Source organism: Emys orbicularis, chromosome 10 (genome assembly GCF_028017835.1).
Source record: "Emys orbicularis isolate rEmyOrb1 chromosome 10, rEmyOrb1.hap1, whole genome shotgun sequence".
NCBI lineage: Eukaryota > Metazoa > Chordata > Testudines > Emydidae > Emys > Emys orbicularis.
In genome coordinates, this window is record NC_088692.1 from 7,631,050 (window position 1) to 7,645,490 (window position 14,441).

A 14,441-nucleotide genomic window follows, 5' to 3' on the forward strand; every position below is an offset into this window, starting at 1 on the left:
CCAAACCAGCCAAATTTAGGAGCCAAACCCAGCCCCCTTTTTTTGCCGCAACTAAGATAAAAATAAAATCAAAGAAGGAAACAAAAATATTTCTATTTCCAAGGCGGGAAGGGTGGGGAGTAAATAGGAAAATCAGAAATATTTCAAGGTGGCCTCATTTAACTGTATCAGTCACTGAGGTTCAAACTTTCTTGCTTTGTATCCCTGTTCTACAGAGAAAAGGGATGGCCCCAGTGGTTTGAGTACAAGCCTGGGATCTGGGCTTTGGATCTCAGTTCCCTGTTTGTACACCTGAGCCAACAGTCCTGCCCTGCCTCCCAGGGGGCATGTGAGGGTAAATAAATTAAAAATTGCGTTCAGATACTACGATAAGTGGGCCCTAACCCTATACATATGTAAGATCAATAGATTTCTTATGTCTTTCCACTGACCTGATCGTGATTGATAACTAGCAGATTATTTTTAAAAAGAGCATTATACAGTTCCTTGTAAGTTTTATTTTCTATATTATTATTTCATGAACTGGATACTGGCCAAAGATGCCGGATTGCTGGTGTTTGGAGAGTAAAGTCTTGCAGGCGCAGAACAGGTGTGGCATAGGCATTGCCTGGACAAGGTTTTCCCATACTGCCCCAGCAAGACCTTCATTCTCTCTGAGGGGGTCTTTCTGAGGAGACTCCAAAACAAAGGTGCTTCTGGCTCTATGATCTGAATGCCCGTCGACTAGGCGCTGCTGGCTGAGATCACCAACTTATTTCACATGGGTCACCACGTATCGCCCTTAGGTTGTATCAACTTTGGGGGACCAGCAGCCTGGGCTAGATTTGAAATGGCAGAATTGGGGAGATGACACCAGCTGGGTCCTAGTGTCCCCAGAGTGTGCGTGTGTGTCGGGGAGTTTCTCCCCTGCACAGTGCTGAGTCCAAGGGGGCATTGCGGGGAGAGGTGGCCCAATTTTATCCACTCCCTTCCCAGTGGAGCAGCATAAAAAGGCAATGCAATGGAAAATTCGGCCCACAAAGTTTACATCATGGTCTTTGTGGCTCTATATGTATTTAAATCTGAAGTTGCTTCTTTGGTACATCTGCTACTGCAGCTGACTAAATAGACCCAGATACATAGAGTATGTGCCGGCATGATGCTTCCTTTCCTGGTAGGATTGTTGAGGCATTTTTAGCTTCCTTTATTTCTCAGCTGCCTCCAATTAAAAGATTTTATAATCTAATCACATGGAGTCTTAATGCTGAAATATTTCAATAAATTCTGCCTGCGATTGAAATGCTTAACTGGAGAAATATAAGGACTTTGTGAGAGCTTAGATGCCTAATAGGAAACAACCCACCCGTGCTAGGCTGAAAGGAATCATTTCATACCATGTTAGATGTTGTTCATTTGGGAGGCGTGTCCATTTAGCAATCTGGAGCTTTTTACCTTTCACTCACTGGTTGGAATCCAGTCCAAGTTACGAACATGTGATTCCGTGAAGTGGTGTTGAGAAGGAGCAGTGGATTGGGTAGCTGGAGAGCTGTGTGCTCTCCCAAGCCCTGCCACTGACACGCTGTTTGATCCTTGACAAGTTGCTTAACTTCTCAATGTATCCATCTGTTTAAAAAAACCCAAAATAAAGCACCAACTCTCCGGGGTGGGGGCTTCCTTGGTGTTTGGAAAACACCCATGGTGCACTTTACGTGCTTTAATGGTGTAAAGAATAACTCACGCTTGGGTCCTTGGCAGGTATGCACAGAGATACCCCTGGGGTATGGCGAATTGGGGTGACCGCCCCAGGCCCCGCGCTTTGGGAGGGGGCCACGCTTCGAAAAAATTGTGAGGAGGCAGGTGGGGAGGTGAGGTGGGAGGCGGGTGGGCTAAGGAGGCGAATGGGGAGGTGAGCGGCAGGCGGGAGGGGGGCTGGGGAGGTGGTGGGCAGACGGCGAGGAGGAGAGCGGTGGGCGGGGGGGGGGGCGAGGAGGAGCCCCCCTACCAGAACCTACCAGAACCTCCCCCTTCCCCTAGCACCTCCTGCCTGCCAGTGGGCCCTGCCAATCAGCACCTCCCACTCCCTCTCAGCGCCTACCACCTGCCGCAGATCAGATGTTTCGCGGCATCAGAAGGTGCTGGGGGGCAGGGGAGAGGAAAGGGGGTGCAGCGTGCTCGGGGGAGGGGAAGGAACTGGGTGGGGAAGGGGTGTGGGCAGGAAGAAGCAGGGTGGGGATGGGGTGGAGCATGCCCCCGGCAGATTAGAAACTCTGCGCCTATGTCCCAGGCCCCGCCAATCCCTAGGGACGACGCTGGGTATGCAGCACCTTTCATCCAACTGCAGCGCGTTAAGTGAGTTGGTGGCCTCTCTCTCAGTGTCAAAGATCCCTGATAAAATGGACATTAAGGCTCGGACATTTGAAGGAACCTATGGGAGTGAAATGCCAAAGCCCACTGCCGTTGAAAGCCTCCCCTGAGCTATTTTAAGTACTTATGTGGTCTCTGTTACCACAGTATTTGAGCACTTCACAACAGGGTGGTGCTATTATCCCCCTTGTAGCACTAGAACCCAGGTCTGAGGCGCTTGGGGCAGCCGAGGTTCCCATGTTGCCACCAGGAGGCCGTGTAGAGCCACATCCAAGGAACACTGTGGAGATTAGGCGCCGCAGGAAGTACCACCCAAAGGGGCCAGAACAACAGCAGCCTGCAACCCTCTGAGGGTATGTCTACGCTACAATTAAACACCCGCGGCTGGCCTGTGTCGGCTGACTCAGGCTCGTGGGGCGCGGGCTACGGGGCAGTGTAGACGTTCAGGCTTGGGCTGAAGCCTGGGCTGTGGGACCCTCCCCCCTTATGGGGTCCCAGAGCCTGGGATCCAGCCTGGGTCAGAATGTCTACACTGCAGTTAAACAGCCCCTTTGCCTGAGCCTGAGTCAGCTGACGTGGGCCAGTTGCGGGTGTTCAATTGCAGTGTGACCCACGCTTACTATTTAACCCTGGCGGGTGCCCCGGAAAGTTGTCTGGGCAACCATGCAGCCATTCTGGCTTGCTGCAGCTCTAGACCTTGCATTGCCTCGCTTTCTGATCTCCAGTCTCTGACCCTGACTCTTGCCTCCTGACTTCAGCCTGATAACTAGTCCTGATCTCTAGTCTCTGACCCTGGTCTTTTGATCCCAGCGCTAGCAGTTACTCTGATCCCTGTTCACCTGCTGCCTCATGGCCGTTCTTGACTCGGTGACACCAGCCCAGCAGTGACCACTAGGCAAGACTGCCTATGCTCCAGTCCTATACACCCATTTTGCTGATGGGAAACTGAGGCACAAAGAGACTAAGCAAATTGCCCAAGGGCACAGCAGGGAACTGAACCCATGTCTTCTAAATCTGCGGCTAGCCCTTTAATCATTGGACCATCCTTCCTCTCTGATAATGTCACCTGAAAAGTCAAAGAATGGCATGGTGAATGAGAGACCCTCTTGCTCTTAGAGATGATCCCTCTAGGTTAGGACTGAGGTGCACTGGAAAGGCAGGATGATTAGGGAAGCTCACACTGTTGTGGTCTGTCTCGTCCCTGTTGCCTGGCTAGAGGATATCCATCTAGCATCTTTCACCAGTGGGTTGGGATGTGTGTGTGGAGGGTAAGTTTTGAAACAAACGGAGGAAAGCAGAATCCGCTTTGTGTTTAGTTACTAGAATCAAATGAACTCTGTTAGCAGCCTTTAAGCATCATGTTTTCTTGTTCTGCTCTCTCTTAAGGTTATTTACCCGAACTGATTTCGTACTGTAATGATTGGAGGGTCTTCATCGTGATCTGTTTGCACAGTACAGTGCATGTACAGCTGCTGCTGTAGGCATTTTTTAATCTTCAGGACCAGAGGAAACAAATCTATGCATACTCATTAAAAGTTACAGTATTTCCTGTGTAGAAGAGTGGGGATTACCTGTGCATTTAGCAAGCAGGGTGTTTAAACTCTTTTCTGAGATCTGCCTTGATAATGCCTATGTTAGCTAATAATATAGAATGGATGAGATACTGTACATTATGGTAATATGTCCTTAAATGCTAGTTCAGTGAAGGTAACACACAGATTCTTACAGACTTCCCCTTGCCACATTTTGTCTAGGAGTTGATAGATTAGAGTCACTCTAACTGCAACGCGGTAATTAAAGATGGGTCTGAACTAAATTCCCAGATTCAGTTATGCCAGGGTCAGAGCTAATGGGTTGTTAGTACTTCAGATAATTTCAATGGCATAAAAATCTGAGTGGAATTTGTACATGGTTTCAACAGATTTTGCTTCTTAGAAATGACACTGCCTGCTGTCCCCCACTCTCCTGTATTCCTCACAGCCACCGCACGTTGCTGAAACTCATGTAGGGAAGCTTGTAATTAGTTTAGACCATAATTGAATTTAAGTCAATTAAAAATGTCATGTGTGTATTCGGCTTATGTAATACGGAGATAAGTCTGGATTTCACAGGGGAACGGTCTCACCAACCAGTTTCACAGTTGAGCTGGTTGCCGGCTTTCTGGGATGCAGCATGATCTGGTTTTTGACGCGCACAACAGCCAGTTCAGAGGTGGAGTACTCCACGTTTTCAGAGGCTGTGCCAGCTACTAAACTTGTTGGCATGGCTTGACCACTGGCATGCACAGCCTTGGCAGAGCTCCCTTTGTGGACACTCACCAGGCTGTTGTTCGGGTCCCATACGCTAGTCCGGCACGCTCCTAACCTTCCCTTAGACTGCAGCACTGTCTTTCCCCTGGCTTCTCTGGCACATAGGCACAGGCTTTCTGTCTGTTACCCCTTCAAGGAAATTGGGTTCCACAGTCCAGCTGTTCTAGGCTCCCAGGCAGGCCCATTGAGAGAAATTTGAGACCGTAGTACCTCATGTTCACAGGGCCTCCCCTCCCATTTCACTGTATTTACACAGACATTATAGACATGGTGGGGGCTGAACTGGGGCCTCACTACAGTTGTCCCCTATTTCTCCCCCTCTCATCAGCCCTGCCCCAGGACCAGTGCTGACCCCTTAGATTCCCCAGTAGCTTGAGCACACCCTCTCCTCGGGCTCCAACTGTATAGGCACTTTGCAATTTAACTCTTCAGGGGCCTGTGAGAGGTAAAGCAAACAGGCCCACACGTGGGCTTTGCAGAGGTTCTGAACACAATTACTCTTTACTTTAGATAGTACAAAAAATAAATAAATAAACAGATCCAGACAAAAATAAGAGATGCCTACATGCGTTTCCCAGCCTCAGTTTCCTCACCACTCTTCTTGTGAACACTCTTTGGGCTTAGGTCAGAGTCCTGTCGGGTGTCTAGGATCCTTTTCCCCCAGTTCATCGCTTCTCCTCTGAATGACGGAGTCTCTCACTCTGACCCTATAGTCAATGCCCTTCCACTCGTGCTCTCAAAATGGTGAAAGACCCTCTCTTTTATAACCTCCTGTCCCCTTTGTTCAGTGATCCTCTAATCAGCCTCATCAAATGATCAGCATCCCTCTCCAAGTGATCCATTGCTTAGTTAGCGTCCCCCTCTGGAGTTCAGACTTGAAAACCTGGGCCTGAGTGGCAGCCAGGACCGGCTCCAGGCACCAGTGAAGGAAGCAGGTGTTTGGGGCGGCCAATGGAAAGGGGCGGCACGTCCGGGTCTTCGGCGGCAATTCGGAGGCGGGTCCCTCACTCCCTCTCGGCGCGAAGGACCTGCCGCCGAAGAATGAAGGGGTGTGGCTGAGCTGCCGCCGATCGGGGCTTTATCTTTTTTTTCGCTTCGCCGCTTGGGGCGGCAAAAGAGCTGGAGCCGGCCCTGGTGGCAGCCATCTCTTTGTCCCCAAGTGCTCTAGTTGAAGGGACGATTGTCAAAGTTTAACGACCTTGTTATTGCTAGCTCTGTGCTGGGTGCAAGAATTTCTCCTGTTACCTCCTGTGGATTTTAGCTCATTATGGAGGCAAAGGCTAGCCTTACAATCAAAATAGAGTTTTCAGCCTGACACAGATACATAGGGAGTTCCCACTATCACCTAGAATTCATAAGCAGTACCTAGACACAGTCTCCAAATCACCACGCAGGTCATAGTGAAGGCTTGAAGGAAGTGCCTGGCTTTATATCCCTGAGTGAAGGCCTAGCTATGGGACAGCTGAGTTACTGGATATCACTAATGTTACACTGAACTAATGTATGTCTCTGTCCAATTATGCAATAATACGTAGCATTTATATAATGCTCTTCATCTGAAAATCTCAAAGCACTTTACAAAGGCGAGTAAGTGTCATCACTGGTTTGCAGAGGAGGTAAACTGAGGCACAGAAAGATGCAGTTACTTGGCCAAGGTCACACAGCAGGTCATCGGCAGCAACCCAGTTTCATGACTCATGGACTTATCCACTGTATCAAGTCCATCTTAAGTGACCTACTCTTGTAGTAATTTTTTTTAAAATGTGCATTGCTTCCCAAGATGACCATGTTTTTGTATGTGTGTGGTTTTGGTTTTAACCTCTGCATTTAATTGGTACCAAAGTAGGTTCAAAAGTTGCTCTAGTCCAAACATAGATCTCTGCCGGGTAATCTTGAATGGCGAGAGCTGTGGGGTCAGAATGGTGGTGATGTGTGCAGATGAGTTTTGTTAAGAGCCATCACTTCTCCAAAATGAGCCTGCTTTCAGCATTGCAGGGCCCCTAGTGAAAATGCTGACCTTTGTTTCTTTGCTCAAAATCTGATAAGTTATGATGGCCTTCAATCCTCATTCCTGGCCCCTGCACATATAAAGACATCAGCAGGCTCAAAAGACTACAGAGCACAGATGGCAAAAGAGCAACGAACATGTATTGTGAAAACATAAGCAGTGCCCCGTTGCCTAATGGAGATGCTGTAATCTCAACGGCTGATTATGTCAGGAAAGTGACTGCAAAACCCTGTCTTGCTGGTTCATTGGCTGTTCCTTTCTTTTCTTTTTCTGAGTCATGTCTGCTTCAGCGTGACAGAGCCAATCTAACTAGTAAAGAGCAAGCTGTGCCTCATGCATTAAATAAATTACCGGGCAGGTTCCTAGTCCAGAATCTTTGGCGATGCACGGTGGTTAGTGAAGCCAAAAGAGAAGATCTTGTGGTTTGGGGGGTTTTGGTGGTGGTTTCAGGTGCCAGGTTGAGACTGTAATGCTAGCCATTTAAAAAACAAATCCATCAAATGTCTTATGTGGGCAAGTGGTGTCTGTGAGCAAGAATGAACTGTGGACTCCACCAGGTGTTAATTTTTTCAATAGCTGCGTTTTTTTATTTTAACTGCAGTTTTAAAAGACTCTCTCAGAGCCAGGGGGAGGGAACAGAGCATCCCTGGAGAAAGCACAAGCAGTTACAATAAAGCTTTGCAGCGTGTTCGCTTTTCCTCCAGTCTTGGAAATAAATCTTGCTGCACTGGACAAGAGAGGACAATGAAAAGCAACGAGAGCCTTGTGTGTCTTCAGTGGAGTTGGAAATGAATATCTTGGGTCTAAAGATATTGTGCACCTTAGACAGTAGGTGCTTCCTATCTGGAACCTTCTTTATCAAACTCAGCTCATTTCTTGGAAATGGCTTCAGGAGGGCCTTTGACCAAGGGAACTGTTTAGCAAACTGCGTAAGAGAATTAATTGCTTTTGTGCAATTGTTATTGCCGTTAGATTAAAATTCTCCATGATCAAAGTTCTTTGTTCTCGCAGGGCCTCTCTTACCTGTAAAAACCTTTTCTGATCTTCTGTTGTTTGGCTGCCCCAGAGGTTTGCAACATTTATCCTAAGAGTGCCTGACTTGACAAGCCTTTATTCTCCCCTTAATTTATGTCTAAAATGACTCTCCAGTGCATTAGCCTAATTGTTGATATCTTTCCCCTGTGTGGACTCAGTACAATCTCCCTCCATTGCTGTCACCTGATCCCTCTAGTTTCTCTTTTTGCAGTGCTTTCTGAATATGTATGCTAAAGTCCCAGTTACTTTCCTCTCTCTCTCTTGGTTTCTATGCCATGCCCATCACCATGGTATCTGAGCACCTCCCAAAGTTATGAAGTGAACATGCACACCTAAAGAGAGAGACTTCTCTGGCTATCAGAGGCCGGATTTTGGTGGTTTGTGTTATGATTTATTTTTGGATGAAGTGTTATGGTGTGGGGGCTGGGCAAAGTAAGTGGGGTTTACATTTTCCTCTGCTGGCACTAAGGTTCCTGGCCATCCTGATGTCTTCTGGGAAGGAGTTCCAGATCTGTGAGCCAGTTGTCGAGCTCTGTCTCCTGCACGCTGGAGTTTCTCACCTGAACTTGACAGTTCCAGGAGAATGAAGCCATCCCAATGGGATCTTGCCAACCTCTGCCACGTCTTTCAGGCAGGACAGCGGGGTTGCATAATTGACCATCTCAAATGCTGCTAAGAAGTCTAGCAATGAGTATTGGATGCCCATGGCCAGAGGAGAAGTCCCATGCCATCAGTGCCAGCTCCGCTCCATGCCCTGGGCTGATCGGGAGAAGTCCAGGATATTGGCCGTGTCTAGATAGAGCTGGAGGTGAGCCTTGGCAAGCTGCTCAATTAGCTCGCTCAGGAATGGACACTAGGGAGAGGATGGTTGCATTGGGTGATTGTTTCTTAAGCCCGGGTTGGATTGCAGGGGATGGTCTATCTCTCTCCTCAAAGGGTACACTGACAGTCTTGGTAGGCAGGTGCCCCAGCTGCTCTCTGCTCTCTCATTGCCCAAGAAGGGCATGGAAGGGAGGCCTCTCTTTTCCTGCCCTGCTTTTAGGACTTCCTGTTGCGAGCGGGCTGAATTCAAAGAGATGTGTTATTGGGCCGACGTCTCGTACGCGGTTCCTGCTTTCCTGAGAAGCCGTCTCCGATGCAGGGGATTTTCTCTGAGAAGTAGGTTGATAATTTGTCACTGCTGGAAGTGCTGATGATTCATGATCCACCCCGGGTGTGAATGAATAACCTGGGGGGAATCAGATGATCTAACCTTGGGCCCTGTGGTATCATTTAAACAGACACTGTCAACTTGAATTTCTTTTAAATGGGCTACTTTTTGAAAATGCATGTCCCTTTAAAGAGCACTGGGCAGGAGTATTTAAAATTCCTCTGACAGACACATTTGATAAGGCTTTCGCTCCTCCCCTGCTGCCGTTGCTGGTAAAATACAGTCTTGCAGGGTTTGGAGGAACAGTATCCAGGAGCACTGAATGCACCTCATAGAGCAGGACATGAGAGAGTGATGTCTGCCACACTTCAGGGTACCTGCGCCTGTATTCCCTCTCCGTGGTCCCTCAAAGGTACCCACTTAAGGTTTCTATCTCCCTGCCATAGGCGCCGGCTCCGTGGGTGCTCCAGGGCTGGAGCACCCACGGTGAAAAAGTAGCAGGTGCTTAGCACCCACCGGCTGCCAAGCTCCCCCCACCAGTGCCTCCCACCTGCCGGCAGCCCGCGGCGATCAACTCCTCCTCCTCCTCCCTCCCCACGCCTCCTGCACGCCGCGGAACAGCTGTTCTGCGGCGTGCAGGAGGTGCTGGGAGGGAGGGGGAGGAGTTGGGACAGGGTGCGCTCAGGGAGGGGGTGGGAAGAGGCAGGGCAGGGGTCGGGCGTTGAGGGAAGGGGTGGAGTGGAGATGGGACCTGGGGCTGAGCGGGGGTCGGCGCCTGTGCTCCCCGCCATCACCCCTCTTGAGTGGAGACTCTCATCTGTCTCCTTCCTGACTGGGGGGGTTTAAGGCTGCATTACACTGCGGGATGCCTAGCAAGCCAGACTACCTAACAACCAGCGGCTGTGCTTTGCTTTCTCTCCGAGCACTATGAACAGTGCATCGCCCGCAGTTACAAGTTACCCCACAGCTCTTTCTGAGCCAGCATCTTTGTTCTTAACGTGAAAGCATCACAGAGAAAACATTTAAAAAAAAAAATTCTAAGTTCCTAGACGCATGGTACATGCTTACCAGAGGTGTCTTATGGAACTCAAGGAGGCCAGAATCTTTCCAGTCCTTTGGCACGGGTTGGGACGACCCTTTAACCGGAGGTCCTGTCCGTTGGCTGGATCAGGAAAAAGGCCCTGAGTTGGTTTAAACACAGCCCTTTTATGCTGAAAGCCCTCTCTTTGGCCGCTGGTCTGTGGAAAGCCCAGTTGGAACCAGTCTATGCAAGACTCCCCAGGGTGAGGTACCTCTGAGGAGGCATTTACAACCTGCGTGATTCACCTTAATTACCCCCCACTGTTTTGAGTTCCTGGAGGAGCTAAAAGCAACCCTTCCCCCCCCCCCCCCCCCGTTGCTGTGTACAATCCCTGGCCTGCAGTGATACATAAACCATTCATAACCTTAATACAATATATTCCCCCAAAACTACTGTATGCGGGTTGCAATATCTGTCCCAATTTTGTTGTGCTAGGGCATGAGATAGGAAGTGCAACTGACTGCCAGCAAAACAGAGAAGCTGTCCGTATACACAGTGCTGTCAAACAAACAAGGGGAGCAAACTTTAACGAAAAGAGACCTTTTTTTTTTTTTTTGAGGGTTCCTTGTAGAAATAGTAGATATGAATGGGCTTGTGGGCTGCGATTGTCAACACCCCCCGGGAGGAGTTACATACTAACCTAAATAATATGCAGGCAGATGCTGTTAGAAACGTTAAGTAGTTATCAGTGAGAAGAAGCTGGGAAGAAAATGATGGACAAAGAGTTGTTGATGGTAAAGGCAGGAAGAAACCGTCTGCTATTGTGACGCTGCTGGTAGCAGCATTCACTGCTAGTGAATTATTGGATCTTCTACCACAATCGGCCCCCGTTGACTGAGAGGAGCGCTCGCTGCCAGTCTAATTATTTCTGTGTAGTAGGACTGCTCTGTGAATAGCAGACTCAGTGTCAGTATCATTACAGCCGCTTCCATATTTGCTGCACCTGAAACCTTTGTCAGGGAAGAAAAGCTTGCATAATCTCCCTAAATAACCTTCCAGTTATTAAAAATCTTGCTCGATCATGCAGAGACATCCTCTGGCGATGCTCTCTGCCTTCCTATGTCCAGTTCTTTCACAACCATTATTAGCTCTCTGTTTTGAGAGGGTGGCTTAAATTTGTGGGGCAGATAGTGGGGAGTGCTCATTCTCACAGCAGCAACCCAGCCTTCTTGACCAGGCCCTGGAGATCTTCCAAAGGAAGGTGCTCGCACAGGGCTATTACTGCACCTCCATGGGGTCAGACCTAGGATGACCAGATGTCCCATTTTTATAGGGACAGTCCCATTTTGGGGGACTTTTTCTTATATAGGTGCCTATTACCCCTCACCCCCTGTCCTGTTTTTTCCACAGTTGCTGTCTGGTCACCCTAGTCAGACCTGAAGCCAGCGTGGAAGATTCAACTAGTGCAGATTTCAGATCCCAGTTAGCTGGTGGAGATTCACACGCCCGGAGCATCATGTTGCAGTTCTGCTCCGGAGACTGTACAGGCTTCCAGGTGGTTTCTGAGTGCAGTTCAAGGGGCTGGCCTGATCAACAGGGAGTGCTGAGCCCTTTTGAAAATCAGCTCACTGATTTCACTAGCCTAAATATGGATTTAGGAGCCTAGCTTCAGGCTTCTATTCTTGACAATCTTGGTGTTTGTTCCCTCTGTACCTGGCTGGATTCCCTTCTGCAACCTGTAGGAGAGACCTTCCTTTCCCATAAGCCCAAACAAGCTTTATTCTTGCTTTCTATGTCTTTGTACCCCTGTTCCGGCACAAGTTTGAAAATCATTCCCACCTTTATGGGCTTTATTCTCTGCCATTTCACACCTCGTTTGTTAGTTTATTTCTAGTCCATTTGTTTTAGCTCACAAAGTTAGCGTCGCGTGCAGAGCAACAGATGGATCATCTCAATGAGCTTGTCTCTCTTAAGAGAACAGGTGAGGAGAACCAGGCCTGTTACCTTGGGCTCTTAATTTAAACCCCCCCCATCCATAACAACCTACAGAAACGTGTTGTGCAGCACTATTTCTTTGTACTCTATGCAGCCTCTCCAGACCGAAGTTTATTGGAGAGTGCCTTCAGTTTTATAGACTCAGAGACTTTAAGGTCAGAAGGGACCATCTAGTCTGACCACCTGCACGTTGCACCCCCAGAACCTCACCCACCCACTCCTGTAATAGACCCCTCACCTCTGGCTGAGTGACTGAAGCCCTCAATCATGGTTTAAAGACGTCAAGTTACAGAGAATCCACCATTTAAACTAATTTAAAACTGAAAGTGACCCATGCCCCATGCTGCAGAGGAAGGTGTAAAACCCCCAGGGTCTCTGCCAATCTGCCCCGGGGGGAAATTCCTTCCTGACCCCAAATTCTTTTTTCTGTTTATTGAAACAGTCAAATAATCCCCCTCTAGCACATCTGCCTATGTGACAGCCACCATCTTGGCTGACACATCAGAGATTGAACTAGAACTAAAAGGAGGAGCTGCTGCTGAGCCAATGCTCACTAGCTGTGGCTATAACAGACTCCTATCCTGTGCTGATCAGGCATGGGAGGGCTGGGGGGACTGTAACACACTCTAATCAGTTGGTTGCACATGGTAGGGTTCATTTGTAAGGACATCTGTGGGCTAGGCAAGGGGTTCCGGAAACCTTTCCCACCATGGTGACCACATCTTTGGAGACTGACTCATGGACAACTCACCTCCCACTTGCAATTGTGCAACCTGACAACGACCAAGTTGTGGGCAGTCTTGCCTAATGGTTGGAGCAAGCATCAGGCCTATGAGTTAGAGCTGAATTCAAGGGGCAGTCCTGAAGTGGAGCCAAGGGGTTAATTGGAATTGCGATCAGGAGGCGTAACTGAGGGTCAGAGCTGGGAGTTTGAAGCCAGGACAGAGGTGGGGGCTAGGGCAGGGACAGGTACAGACTGGGGCTGGGACTGGAGCAGGCCAGGAGCACGTTGAGCAGCTAGTGCTCTGCTGTTGCTGCTGGGCTTATAAACCAGGCTGCTGGCCCTGCAGCCAGGCCGGTGCTGCGATTAATCAGGCAGTTCCAGATCAGGGCAGCTGGGCCTATTAGTTGCCTAGCAGCAGAGTTAGCAGGGAAGCAGGCCAGTAGCTGGTCCTAGCTGGCCAGACCCCTGATGCAATCCACCTCCCCTCCCCTCCGCAGCAATTCTTTGTATGGAAAAATTAACATTGGGGAAGTATTTAATGTCTCAGTCTTGGCTTTTGGAAATGCAATCCGGCAGGTGGAAACAAGAAGAAGCCGGAACCAGGAGACCTGCCAGCACTTTGTATACCCCCAGTCAGTGCATCACTGCTCCGTGGACTACAGCTTGCGATCCACTGGGACAGTCCAGACAGTCTCTTGCATTAGGCTGCACTGAGTGTGCTCTGATCTACAAGTAGGCTGCAGCTGGCAGAGCCCAGGATGGATCTTCTTGGGGGCTGAGACAGGGCATTCTTTATGGAGGGTCCTTAGCTGTGCGCTACCTTCTGCCAGAGGTCGAGTCAGCTGAGACCTCACCACTCCCAGAGTGCAATGCAAAACTCACCTCTGTACACAGACCTTCTCTTTATAAGAGTTGCTGAAAAGTGGCCCAGGGATGCAGCTTCCTCTCCCGTGCCATTCAAGCAGTGCCACAGAACATGTTCTTCCGTCAAAAAGCAGTAGTGACTTCTTAATCCTTCTGGTCGGTCAGGTGCTTGGATCCCACGGTGATCCGGGCTTTAGAAATGCATACGGTAGATAGGTAGACGGCTGTTAGGTCAGTGGATCTGGGCCTCCATGCATGTGCTTTGGGGTCATGCCCAGGGCTCACTTCAGTGGTGGTCCACCCTCCTTCCCTGCCCTGACTGCATGAAATAGGGGGAAATTCTCAGATCATGGGGTTTACAGCAAGAAGGGTCATAGGGTTCCTATTTGCAATGAATTTCAAACCTATCTGGACACAGCATGGAGTTAATTGTCTCCTCCTCGTAACAGATTACATGGTGCTTTGGTAGGACCTTGGGCTGGTACAGTAAAGATGACATGTCCAAGACAAATGGTGCAAGGAGCATTGCAGAGACATATGTTAAAAGGGTCATTTTAATGATGCATCTACTACTTTTCTTTCATCCAAATGCAGGGTGGTTGGCTGGTGCCTTACCCACACAACAAGGGTACCGGACAGTGCGATAAGATTGTCTTGCAGCTGCCAACGTCATGTTATAGATGCAAAATGATTAGAGTTGCTGAAGACTGTGTGTCGATTGTCATGGCACAAGTTAATAAATGCTTAAAAGGTTTATTTACCAATTCTGAAAAGTCCTGTGGTCATCATGTATAATGCAAACAGAGATTCTGTGTAGGAAGATATTAAACTTTACTACAGGGGAAGACAGTCCATTATCTCCGTGCAAACACGTCCCTCTTAGCTGTAAGCTAAACACCAGGGGACCAAGCAGACATGCTGATTAGAGGAACTGATGTTTGCATGAGTATCCGCGCATGAAAAGAGAGGTTGAGATCATTTGGAGATAACGG

General features: G+C 48.9%; 1 protein-coding gene across 2 annotated transcripts in view; it reads left to right on the plus strand.

Moving 5' to 3' along the window:
- Nucleotides 1-14,441, plus strand: part of PEMT (phosphatidylethanolamine N-methyltransferase) — a 97,171-nt gene that overhangs the window by 43,402 nt on the left and 39,328 nt on the right. The window lies entirely within an intron of this gene.